The 13,637-nt window shown below is 39.0% G+C and overlaps 1 pseudogene; it reads right to left on the bottom strand.

The window, feature by feature from the left end:
• Window positions 1–1,441: 1,441 nt before the first annotated feature.
• Window positions 1,442–12,735, bottom strand: LOC145531337 (aldo-keto reductase family 1 member C3-like; annotated as a pseudogene).
• Between the last annotated feature and the right edge of the window lie 902 nt (window positions 12,736–13,637).

Here is a 13,637-nt window from a genome sequence, read left to right as displayed (position 1 = left end):
AAGAAGACATACAGATGGCTAACAAACACATGAAAAGATGCTCAACATCACTCATTATCAGAGAAATGCAAATCAAAACCACAATGAGGTACCATTTCATGCCCGTCAGAATGGCTGCTATCCAAAAGACTACAAGCAATAAGTGCTGGAGAGGGTGTGGAGAAAAGGGAACCCTCTTACACTGTTGGTGGGAATGCAAACTAGTACAGCCACTATGGAGAACAGTGTGGAGATTCCTCAAAAAACTAGAAATAGAACCGCCATATGACCCAGTAATCCCACTGCTGGGCATACACACTGAGGAAACCAGAATTGAAAGAGACGTGTACCCCAATGTTCATCACAGCACTGTTTATAATAGCCAGGACATGGAAGCAGCCTAGATGCCCATTAGCAGACGAATGGTAAGGAAGCTGTGGTACATATACACAATGGAATATCACTCAGTCATTAAAAAGAATACATTCGAATCAGTACTAATGAGGTGGATGAAACTGAAGCCTATTTTACAGAGTGAAGTAAGCCAGAAAGCAAAACACCAATACAGTATACTAACACATAAACATGGTATTTAGTTAATCGGCAAAATTACCCTGTATGAGAGACATCAAAAGAGACACAGATAAATAGAACAGTATTATGGATTCAATGGGAGAGGGCGAGGGCGGGAGGATATGGGAGAATGGCATTGAAGCATGCAAATTATCGTATGTGAAATCAATCACCAGTCCAGGTTCAATGCATGATACAGGGTGCTCGGGGCTGGTGCACCAGGATGACCCAGAAGTATGGGATGGGGAGGGAGGTGGTAGGGGGGTTCTGGAAGGGGAAAACATGTACACCCATGGTGGACTCATGCTAATGTATGGCAAAATAAATACAATATTGTAAAGTTAAAAAATAGATAAATAACCTAATTTAAAATATATATATATAAGTACTTATCAAAACACTAAGCATGGACAGACAATCAAGAAATTAAGTAAATGAATCAGATGTGCTGCTTTACAGTAAACAAAATATAATCCTGGATTTTTTAAATCATATTTTAGCTTACCAAGGTGATTATGCTTAGTTGAAAAGTATTACAACCTGTAGATTGAAGATTATTTGTCTTTGTAAATAATCATGCACACAAATTTGTATAGGATTCTATAAGGAAAATGTACTAAAGTATTATTTAATGATGAATTACAGCTTATCTTTATTTTCTATCATTTCTCTTTTACTTTCCAAATTTCCTGTATGTTTTTTAATTATCAGAAAAAAAGAGTATTCTTACTTTGAAGTTTTAATTGTTTCAAAAACTGTTTATTTTTTCACAAGAAAGGCAATTTCAAAAGTTCAGACACTTCATTCAAGCACCTTCACCACTTACAAAAATCTTCTTCATAGCCCCAAAAGCAAGAAATTCTTGAAGAACCACAGTGAGACCCGAGAATCAATATTCTTCAAGAAATGGATATTCAGGGTGACTGACACCACTGAAAGAGAAGGAGGAGGATTCATCTATTAAGTCTGTTATGTTGTCATAGAGAGCATTACTCTGTGAGTGCAGTCAGGATGGGCTAAAATTCAAAATCTACAAACACATCCCTCCTTCTCCCCCAACAAGCACACATCAGGTGTCTGTTCCATGTGCACATGGCACCAGCACATCCAGTCCCAACATTCACGTGTAATTGTCACTCCATAGTGACAGGTAGTTTGACTCAGGTTACAATTTTAAGAGGGCACAAGACCTGGGGCTAACTCTGGAGATCATTTCAGCCCCTTCATGGAACTTCTGTCCCTAGACGATGAGAAGGATCATAGCGAATAAATTAGCTGCTCTTTTTCGCATATCCATGGATAAGCAGATACTGAGCACTCCCAAAAATACAGAATGTCTCCATTAAGGAAATTCTAATCTATTGAAGAGATACCAGTCACCTGAATAATCATACAGCACAAAGTGGCATTGATATTTTCTTAATTTATGATGTATTAAAGAATTGGTTACTCAGTAATTAGTATAACTATTGTTTTCTTTTTTCCATGTTTCTATTTTTCTTTCTAAACTTGTCCTTTTCAATTCAATTCATTAAAGAGTGCATTCTGAGCAATTCAAAGTGCAGATGCTGCGCTGTTGACATGAGCCCACAAAGAGGAATAAGTCTAGGCATTCACAGCCTAATGAAGGAAAGCATAGACTTATACTTAAAAGCCTTTAAGGACAGAAAAGAAAGTTTCCACCTTTTTTTCATTTATCATGTATTTTATCAGAATTGTGATATAGTTTTACAAACAATAGGGAGAGTTTTGAGATATTTCCCTTCAAACAAAATCTTTGCTGTACCAATAATTTGCATTCCTCTCTCTCTAAACTGTCTTCCAAATTTCTCTTTCGTCTCTTCAATCCTGACATTCTCCTGTAATAATGAGGCAACTGGAATTCTATGTTAGTGAATAAGTCAAAGTCAAGGAGGTGGCGGCTTCCCAGGGGATGTACTTCTGCTGGACAAAGGCTAAACTGCAGTGAGTCTTGACTCAAGAAACCAGAGAGACTCAGGTGATCATACCTGGGTGTGTCCTGTGAAGGATACAGCAGTCACTCACTAGAGGATCAGTTAAGCTCATGATCTACTGGTAATTCAGCTTTCTGAGATAGCAAGGATGAGGACATGGGAGTTGTAATAGGGAAAAAGATCAATGAAGAGATTAATTTGAAAGAAATGGATTGTGTCTTGGAGAAGAAATGTCCGTAAGGGAGAAAATCCATCAGATCCTTAGGAGATGGGGTGGAAGCAGGCCCATGTGACTTCTCAACACTGCTGCAGGTTGGCCTTCATGGGACCTTCCTCCATAAAAAAGTATCAACAACATGTTTTATCATTGTGTTAGGAATAACATGAATGGGGGCTTCCAAGGTGGTCAGTGGTAAAGGATCCACCTGCCAAGTAGGAGACATGGGTTCAGTGATTGGCAAGATACTTTGGAGAAGAAAATGGCAACTCACTCCAAAATGCCTGCCTGAAAATCCCATGGACCCTGGAACCTAACAGACTACAGTCCACAGGTCCCAAGAGTTGGACACAACTAAGCAACTAAATAACAACAATAAAACACGAATGTAATCCAGAAAGGATTCATTATTATATGGTTTTTATTAATATAACCATTTTATCCTGATGTAAAAAGAATTAAACATGTTCACAGGTCCCTGTAAGAATAGTGGGCTGCTGGCACTGTGCCCTCTGTGTTTACTGGGTCCCTCAGCACTGAGAGGAGGTGCACCAGGCACAGGGATTAGGGGCACAAAGTGGTGAAATCACCATGATGTCAACTCTGAGGATTTTAATGCTGGGCTGTCCTAGGTTCCAATCATTTCTTTTGGTCAGAGAAAAAGCCCAGGAGAAAACCTCTGCTTTGAGGTCAGCAGGAAGACTCTGGTTGTCTCCTATGCTGGAATCAGGACTGTTTTCCTAGAATCAAGTTTTTAAAAAGCTTAGTTGCCCTGCTGATCTGCCTGCTACCAAAAAAAAAAACACAACTGTCTGTGTGAAACAATCACTTACATTAGAAATTCATATCTTATATTTCTATTGATGCCATCAATTGCTTTCATGTCTTCTGGAGTCAGTTCAAAGACAAACACCTGAAAGGAAAAAAGAATCATGTTAACCTCTCCCCCAAGAAGACGGCCTCCCCCTGGGGACTGCAGGACTTTCCAGCTGGATGGGAACAAGAAGAGGGGACAGGGAAGCCGTATCTGTCCTCAGCTTCCAGGTGAACAAGCCTGGGACCCTCTGCTGAGTTCTCACCTCTCCTTCCCACACGTTCTCCTTCTCTGTCTGCCTCACAAACATTACAGCGCATCAGTTCCTTATCTTTCTAAGTGAATCACTTCACACAGAAAACAAATGTACTAAAATACCCTTTTGTCTTTGGACACTCCTGACTTGATACCTGCACCTGAACAAACATTAGACTGCTTCACTCTCCCCAACATGCCCTAAGTGTGACAGTATTGCACTGAAGCCGTGTGGGGAGGAAGCTTCCCTGCAAAAGCCTATCCAAGAATTTGATATCAAACTTACTCATTATCTGTGAATGAATCCAAAAGAAACTTTATGTAAATGCCTTTGTAGATAAAGTTATGAAAAGTTTCAACATTAAAGAACACCTAAATTATTAAAAATTCACATCGTAATCATGAAATGGATAGCTCAGTTTTGTGAAGAAATTTGTTTTCTCTGAAGTGATCTAGTATTTCAGTACAACATGAATCAAAGATTGACATACATATTCTCTTGTAGAAGTCAGTAAAGTGATACCAAATTTTAAATAAAAGAAGAACTAATAAAAAGCAGCCAAGACATTCTTTAAGAAGAATTTACCATTCTGAACATCAGACTTATTTTATAATTTAATAACACAGTACAGAAAACCAAATAGTTGAATAGAAGAAAGAGGCCAGAAATGTACTTATAGGCTTTCTCTATATGACAGAGTTGACAATGAAAATCTGTGGAAAATATAGACATGTTGTTTTTATTCTGTTGCTAAGTCATATCCAATTTTTTGTGACACACTGGACTGTGGCAAGGTGGGCTTCCCTGTTCATCACCAACTCACAGAGTTTGCTCAAATTCATGCCCATCAAGTTGGTAATGCCATCCAACCACCTCATCCTCTGTCTCCCCCTTTTCCTCCTACCATCAGTCTTTTCCAGAGTCAGGGTCTTTTCCTATGAGTCAGCCCTTCACATCAGGTAGCCAAAGTATTAGAGCTTCGGCTTCAACATCAGTCCTTCCAATGAATATTCAAGGTTGATTTCCTTTAAGATAAATTGATTTGATATTCTTGCTGTCTTAGATTTCCATTTAAATAAACAAACATATATATAACCATTTTCATATTATGTTGAAAAACCAGTTCTAGGTATATCGCAGGGCCAAATTTGAATGGAAACAAAGAAACAATTTTTTAGGGGACCATACACTTGACCTTGATTTAGGTGGACCTGTAACTGCATTGGGCAGTGAAATTTGCCAGAATTGATGAGTCAGTTCTGATTTTAGAAATGAGGAGTATTTTTTTTCATTAACTGACTATGGATCATAGTACTGTGCTGACGTGATAACCAGGTTAGTTGACCACAGTCTAGCCAAATATATATGTAAAACTACATGGAGAAGCATGCAGGCTCCTCTGACAAGAGTCATAACCACCTACTAGAGCAGAACTGCTGAGCTGCTCTGCACTGAGCTGCAAATGCATGAGAGAGACCAGCTAAGAGGACAGTAGCTGAGCAGAGTTCAGGCTGATTGTCAAAACACAGAATCAGGAGACACAGAAATGATCTCTGCATTAAATCCTGAAAGTGGGGAGAGTTTCCTGTATAGCTGTGACTAAGGGTACAGTAATGGTCTCCTACAAATAAATCAAAAGAAAAACAACCTAGCTAAAGTGGACAAAGTCTTGAAGAGGAGCTTCACAAAGAGAGAAACTCAAGAAGATTAAATGTAAACTCTATAATATTCAGAGAAATGCAAAATAAAACCATGATGGTTTGGGGGTTAAAGATTGCTGCCATAATTTTTGTGCCCTCAAATTTACATGTTGATGGTGTTAGAAATGGAGCCTTTGAAATGTCGATAGTGGAGCTCTCGCGAATGAGATTTAAAAATAGCATATTCATATAAGAGACTTGGAAGAGCTCTGTTGCCCCCTCCATGATATTAAGATGCAAAGAGAAGTCTGTGACCTGGATGAGGGCCCTCACCTGACCACACAGGAACCCTGACTCAGATCTCCAGCTTCAAAACTGTGAGAAACAAATTTCAATTTTTCTCAGGCACTCGATCTGTGATATTTTGTTGGAGCAGTTCAAATGGTCTAAAAAAATCACATAATGCAATTTCATCAACTGAGAACAAAGAAAATAATATGTCATTTGCACAAGATGACAGAATAAATGGCTGACATAATCCTAAAACTAAAATCTCTGTTTTCTGTCCAACCTGAACCCTCTCCAACCATGCCGCCTCTTCTGTTACCACATCAGGAGGAGAAAATCACTAGGAACACACACAACACATTCATGCACAGGGAAGAACAGGTAACTTGTCTTGACTCAAGGAAAGTCTTGAGAGACAGACAAAGAATGACCCTTGTGAAGGATATTCCTTAGGAGCCCTCTACCCACAGCCCCACTCATCACTTGTATGTTCTCTTTGATCTGCTTCTTGTTGTAACTCTTAGCCAGAACCACAACCCCACTTTGTATCTGGTAAGGAAGGGCAACCAGAGCTGGGGTTTGCTTGTGCTTATTGGCAATGGCACAAAGAACCGGGTCCTCCAAGAAAACAGGCAGGTCCAGGTTCACCCTGGAAGGAAATTCAGAAATGCTGAGGAGCTGAGACTAAGTACTCAGTTTGTGAGTAGTTTTTCCAAACAGACCAAGTATGTCCACTCTATACCAGTGCTTCTCAAAGTGTGGTCCAGGGACCAGCATCATCAGTATCACCTGGGATCTTGTTAGAAATACAAATTCCTAGCTTAAATGCAGACACACTGAATCAGAACCTCAACTGTGGCACCTCCCAATCTGTACTTACAAAGTTCTCCCAGTCATTTGGATGCATGTATGAGTGAGACCAGAACTGCCAAACTCGTGGATTTTTTTTCCTTTTTTAATTCTCATTTGCTGTTTTTCTCCATTCATAGCTCTAAAGTTTGTACAATAGCATGAAAAGAAATAGTGATGTAAAAAGACTGGGAAATGTTTTTTTTTAATTGTCACTTTTCACAGGTATTGATACAAGGTGAATAGTCCAAAACATAGAACTATTCATTTCATCATTATTTATATTATGCAATTTTCTATAGATGTTTACAAAAATGGTTCATATTGAAATTTTTTTCATGATAGACCTGGAAGTTGCATATTATTATCCCAATTTTAGATAAAAGATATGTGAGGTTTAGACATCTATTTTTAGAAATATGTTCATTCTTTAATAAATAAGTAAATCATAATATAAGCTTGTGTCTCTGGTCTCAACTGGAGGATTATATATAGATTTTAATGCAGACATTTTTTATTGATGGGTTGACAATCTAATACAATGTAGAAAAATTGGCTGGGTGATGGGAAGATCAAAGAGAAGGATTCATTCCATCCCTCCCTGCTATCCCCTGTGCCTATGAGTTACCTGAGTAATATATGATTTAAACTATTTTATCAAAAATTGAATTTTAAATAAACTGCTTGTTGTCTTCATTAGGGTTCAATACCATTCCTTTAGTCGTTGGGATCCCAGAGCAGCATAGGCAACAAGAAAAATATCATGTGACATGCAGAATCTAACAGTTTGCTCTGATTGAGATAAGGGTGACATTCCACCTGTAGAATGTCAACAGAGAAGAGTGTCAGATTATATGGAAAGGTATTATTAATGTAACAGAAAAAAATGTAAACTGGAAATATTAACACCAAGAGAGAAATAGAGAAAAGTGTGTTTATACAGATAAATTTATGATAGACACGGATGGGAAAACCAGTCTAAGACTGAATAATCAGAAGGTGGGCTCTACACCTGAGTAAATGTTTGTGAGTAAATATTTCATGTAATGTTAGCATCACCATGAGCCTTTAAATTAACCCTCTAACCCAGATGATTTCCATCATCTCCAGCACATTTTTCTGTTCTGTGCTCCCTGTTGAGACTCATAAATGCTAAGACATCAAGATTTTGGATTCAGCCAAAAGAACCCCACACAAATGCTTAACACCCATCCCAGCTGATTTGTCTCTTTATTAATTTACTTCTCATTCCAGGTTTTTTTTAATTAATTTATTTTTACTGAAGGATGATTGCTTTACAGAATTTTGCTGGTTTCTGTCAAACCTCAACGTGAATCCATTCCAGGTTTTCATGGTCTTCCTTCCTGCTTGCAGTTCACTCCAAGCCACTTTCACCCTCTGTCTGGTCATCCTTCCATTTCAGGGAAACGCCTCCTTTCTCTAGTTCTGGATTCTACCAACAATTTACCAGGAAGCCCTCCACACCTATCCACCCAGACTTTATCAGAGATATCGTTATGAATTTCATTCACAAAGTCCAGACAGAGGCTCTGCTCTCTAGAATCCTTTGACCCACAAAGGTCGGATGAACAGGAGGGGAGGACAGACAGACAGACATCAGGCTCCAAGGCAAGAAGGAGGGTCTGAAGAGCAGGAGGGCAAGGAGCCGAGCTGATCACCTGGTTGCAGGCGGGCTTGTACTTGAGCCTCGGCTTGTTCAGGACCTTCTCCAGCTGCCTGTGGTTGAAGTTGGACACCCCGATGGACTTGGTCAGCCCTGCATCCTTACACTTCTCCAGGGCCTGGGGACGAATGGATGCTGAAAAATCACGTGGAATAGGCAATAGAACAAGAATAAAAGCTGGAAAATTCTGTAAAAAGTGTCATCCAGCAAGAATTAGCATTGATTATCAAGAAGGAAAGAGGGGAAGAATGGCATGACAGAAAAAGAATTTCCATCTCCTCCTTGGAAAATCCTGGAGAACACATATCACATGAAAGGAAATAGATGTCTGTCTCACTGTCCCATATTCTCTTCCTCTGTTCCTCTCTGTGAACATTTCAGCAATGGTTTCCTCCCCACAATCCCAGCATCACATCCCTTAGAGTTCATGAACTGCTGAGTCTGATGGTCCACAGCCCATTCTCACAGGCAGAAGAATTGATGGAGATTTCTTCTCTCCTTGTTTCTCCTCTAACTCTCTACTCTTGGGACTCACCTCCCATGTGTGACAGAGATCCACTGAGTCAGCTATCAGTTTTCCATTTTCATCTTTTGGATATAATTCCTCCCCTGGCTGGAATAGAAACAGTCATTTTATACATGTCACAAAATAATTTCTCCACATTTAGCAAGGCTTCCAGGCACCAGGGATTAAACCTACATGAGGTAGGTTTACAAATTTCTAGATACGAATATTTGCAAAGTGATTTCATATGGATATGTAAGCAAGGTCTTTAGAAGGGAGGCTTATTCTACTTTTTTACACTCAATACATGTTGTAATAAGTACAATTTTTCTAGGTCCTATAAAGTACTTCAAGTGACTTCTGTGAATTTTGTCTGTTCTTGTACTTCCCTCTTTTGAAATATCTCTGATCTGAGAATGGCAATAAGTTACATGGCTTTATTTCCAGAATAAATTTTCAAACTTGACCTGGGCTAGATAATCAGATTTCCTTTTCCCTCTGAACATCAGATGCCCTAGGGCAGGCACATGAACCAGCAAGACTCTCCTTAAGTTGTTACAGATTGTAGAAGATTAAGACATGATCTCAAATGTTCATGGCCATGAACGTTGAGCTGCCCCAAGGTCATATTTGCCATCAGTGGAAAATTTTCAGTAAAAAGTAAGCAAACCATGAGTAACATCCTGATAAGGGATAGAAATTAGGAGACATTTCTGAAGAGTACTGCAAATCCCCAATCTGTCTGTGGCTATGACTTGTCATCTACACAGTCCACTAAGCTATTGTGCATCAGATGGTTTGAGCTGCTTTTTGTAACTTGAAATCAAGAGTTCTCAGTAAACCATTCTTAACAGCTAAGTGCAGTCGACAAACCTCATGATGAAGTCAGGCAAGAGAGGCAGCAGTATCTCCCAAGTCCTTATAAAGGAACAAAGTTTAGACGCACCCAGAGGGAGCACCACCAAATATGCTCAACTTGAAAGGGTGAAAGACAAGAGAAACTCATCATGTTCAATGTAAGTCAGTGTCATTCTCACCGTGGCTGCACCAAACTCTTGGTTCATGAAATCCACAGAGACCCAGGAGTCATATTCAGAACTGTGTGCAGAACTGGCCTGCTTCTACTTCCTCAAGTTTTTCTGGCAGAGACTCTCAGATTATTAACTCCTTTCTTTGGGAGACATATAAGGGATTCAAAGAAACTCAGTGAAAAGATGATCACAAATTATTGTTTGGGGGACTCTACTCTAGTGTAATCATCCCTTCAACGTACTAAGACAAATCTTAATTCAACCATCCATGCAAGTTGATGCACATTCTAACACAAGAAATAAAAGTGACATGATCACACATATTTCCAACCTTCACAGCCAGTGGAAAATGAATAATATAGAGATCAATATAGTCCAGTTGAAGATTTTTCAGCGACTTTTCCAAGGCTGGTCGGACCAACTCTGGTCGAAGGGAAGTTAACCAAAGCTGTAGAGATTAAAGAATGGAAATGTTATTAATAATATTCCAGGTAATTTTTTTTTTTTTGCCTTACTGTGAGGCTTGTGGGATATTACTTCCCTGACCAAGGATCAAATCTGTGCTCACGGCATTAAAGCACCAAGTCTTAACCACTGAACCACCAGGGAATTCTAATACTTTTGGAATTTACCAACAAGCATAGATCACCAAACAAATGATCCTATTATATAATTGTCACCTTGGCACAATCACTTGCATACATGTTCACACACAACACGCATAGCACCTTTGATGTGTAGAATATGTCTTCTCTCTTCATAGTGCCATCTGCAATCTTGCTTCGAATGGCCCGGCCAACTTGCTCTTCATTTTGGTACACGTGAGACAGTCAATATGGCGGAACCCAACCTCTATAGCAAATTGGGTGACTTCTTGGGCTTCACTCTTAGCAGTCTACATAAACAAAAATGTTGAATATCCACATGATTAAGAGATTGCTAAGGTACAAGCTTTGATCTTCCCAAGGATCGACTTTTCTTTGTGCCTTTGGTTAGTTCTATATGTGTGGTGATGAACCCATGACAGTTTCCTTGAACATTCCTGGTGAGTTATTCCATGGACACCCAGGAACCCTTCAACCCCAAGCAACCAGTCGTTGATTGGTGACCTCAGAGGACCCAAGAACACCTCCAGGTTCAGTGATTTGCTGTTAGAAGCCAAAAGACTCAGATTAAGTTGTAGTCATGGGTAGCATTTATACTGTGAGATGTATACTTATATATAAAGATATAAGGTGCCTGGTAAAAGCAGCAAAAAACCAAGTGAAAGTATTTGAGACCTCTGTCTACCAGTGAAACTACACAGAATACACCAAGTAAAACTGTATCTATTCAAAGTGTACAAAGTGATGTTCTCATATAAGTATCCATAGTTAATAATCACCACAATCGAGCTGGGTAAAAGATCCATCACCTCTCAGAGCTAACTATTAAGGCTGTCTGTAAGAAGACTTAAAATCTAGTCTAACAAAATCTCAAGTTATAGCACATTATCTTTAACTATAGTCACTGTACTATACATCAGGTGTTCAGGCTTATTCATCCTATAACTGAAGGTCTATGCCATTGACCAACATCTTTCCATTTTTCCCAGCCTTGACACCAGCTTCTGGTCACCATTTTTCTATTCTTCTGCTTCTACAAGCCCCACTTTTAGAGAATCCACCTATAAAGATATCATGTAGTATTTGTCTTTCTATTTCTGGCTTATTTCACTTAGCTTAATGTTCTCCCAGTTCATCTGTGTGGTTACAAATGGCAGGATTATTTTGTTTATAATGCTGAATAATATTCCATTTCTTTTAATGTGATTCAGAATCTTTCCTATTTCAAGGAGATAGATATTTGGTCTAACTTCCCTCTGTTGTGTCAGCTCCTGGTTTTTCTTAAATGCTTGGGCATTTGGGGATGTACTGAGCCATGAACCAGTGAATTTCACTGACAGCCTGGACCTTTCCCTGCCCTCACCCCCTGAGTACTACAAAGTCCTATCTTCTGTTTCCAAAATGTCTCTGGATATTTCTATCTGTCTTATAGATGAAAAAAGTGAGACTCAAAGTTTAAGGACCAGTCCCTTGTGATAATTACATGCTCTAAAGACAAGAGAGACAGCCAACTTTCTGCCTTCCAGTCTAAAGACTTGTCCACTAGCCCCACTTATGCCCAAGCTCTTCAGACTATACTTTAATAAAAACACACAATGAAACCCAAGAATACATTGCAAAACCTGGCTTATAAGACTGTAGTTTATCCCCTCAGTGATATCCCCTCAGTTATATCCACCTCCCCACTTAAATGATACTATAGTTCCCATCAGTTCCCACCAGTTTCCAAGCAGAAAGAGAAGTATAGGGGAAAACACAACTGGAGTGTTTCGCCCTGGCACCAAGCAGGTATCCCACAGTAGAAAAGCAATTCTCTCCCATTATTTTTCAGTCACCTCATCTTCAGGACCTTCCACCTCAAATGCTTCTCTGGATCATGTCTTTTTGGAAGAAAGAAAGTGTTCTGGAACTAATGAAATATACAGAGAAACCCCACCATTGCAATCCCACTCAAAGCAAAGCAGCTGACAGTCAGTGATCTTGATGGCCAAGTCTCACCTCTTCTGCCAAACTGTGAAAGAAATGGAAACTGGAGGGGAACCCAGAGTAATCTGCAGGAGAGCACAGCCTCAGACCCTGAAGCAGAGTGAAGACTGGATGCTCTCTCCTCTTTCGTAGGGCATGGTTCTAGCCTGGTTAATAGAACCAAATGACCCTTCTAGTGTCACACGGGGACTCAAGACTTGAGACCCCACATCCCTTTCACTCATGTTGCATCTACTATTTTTTATATCTCAACCCCAAATCACTATGCTTATGTCTGGAAGTGAATAGGTTCCAAATCCTAAGACAGGAATGAAGTGGCCATCATTAAGCTTCACTAGGCTTTTGGGATCCATTGCCTGTTTCTCCTCTGAGTAAGCAGACTGATTTTTTTCTTCTTCTTCCCTCACAGTTATAAATAACAGGAAGGTAACACCCAGCTGCAGGATCAAATGTTAGCTGATATATTGTAGGAGGAGCATGACTAAACCAGTGCCCATAGAGTAAGAAGAGAGTTGAAATCAGTTAACTTGTTTGACTTTTTTAACCAATATAACCTCAAGTATCAAATAATAATGAGATGTGCTGAACAATTATTAATCATTAGCTGCACAAGAAACTCTACACAGTAATATTTTTTATTTTTCTATTATGAAACCAATCTCAATCAAACATCAGTTGAAACAACCACCTTACAGTACAAACACACACACATACAAAAGTGTTTAATAAGGATTTTTCAAAATGCTATCCCTTAATAAAGAATTAAAACTTCAAAAGGAAATAAATTTCCTTTTTTACATTTCCCACCAGAAAAATTATTTTGCTTTACAGACCTTACAGTGGTGAAATCCTGAACAGGATACCAAAACCAGACATTTGGCAAAGTCCTTATTGGAGGTTAACTATTAATAGCTTTAGGACACCATATGCAATGTGCAAACAGACTTTGAGTACTTATACCTTGTCTTTAGTTATATAACTTTTAGAGTACTCTCATAATATAATTGATACATATTTTACATATTTCTTACTTAACTTACTATCTTATTCAGCATTATCCATAAAAGAAAAACCTATAAACAACTTAAATTACAACAAATTCAGGAAGAGTAAGGGAAATTATCATGCGATGCTACATGGGGATATTGTGAAGTCAAAAGTTTAACATGTACTATGATGCCAGCAAGATGATGAGCTAGGAGGACTAACTTCTCCCAAGGAAAGATGAAAAAAGAGAGAGTAAGCAGCTGAAAAA

This window comes from Giraffa tippelskirchi, chromosome 13 (assembly GCF_054371585.1).
Source record: "Giraffa tippelskirchi isolate mGirTip1 chromosome 13, T2T-mGirTip1v1.2.pri, whole genome shotgun sequence".
Classification (NCBI taxonomy): Eukaryota; Metazoa; Chordata; class Mammalia; order Artiodactyla; family Giraffidae; genus Giraffa; species Giraffa tippelskirchi.
This window is presented reverse-complemented; position numbering and strand designations above follow the sequence as displayed.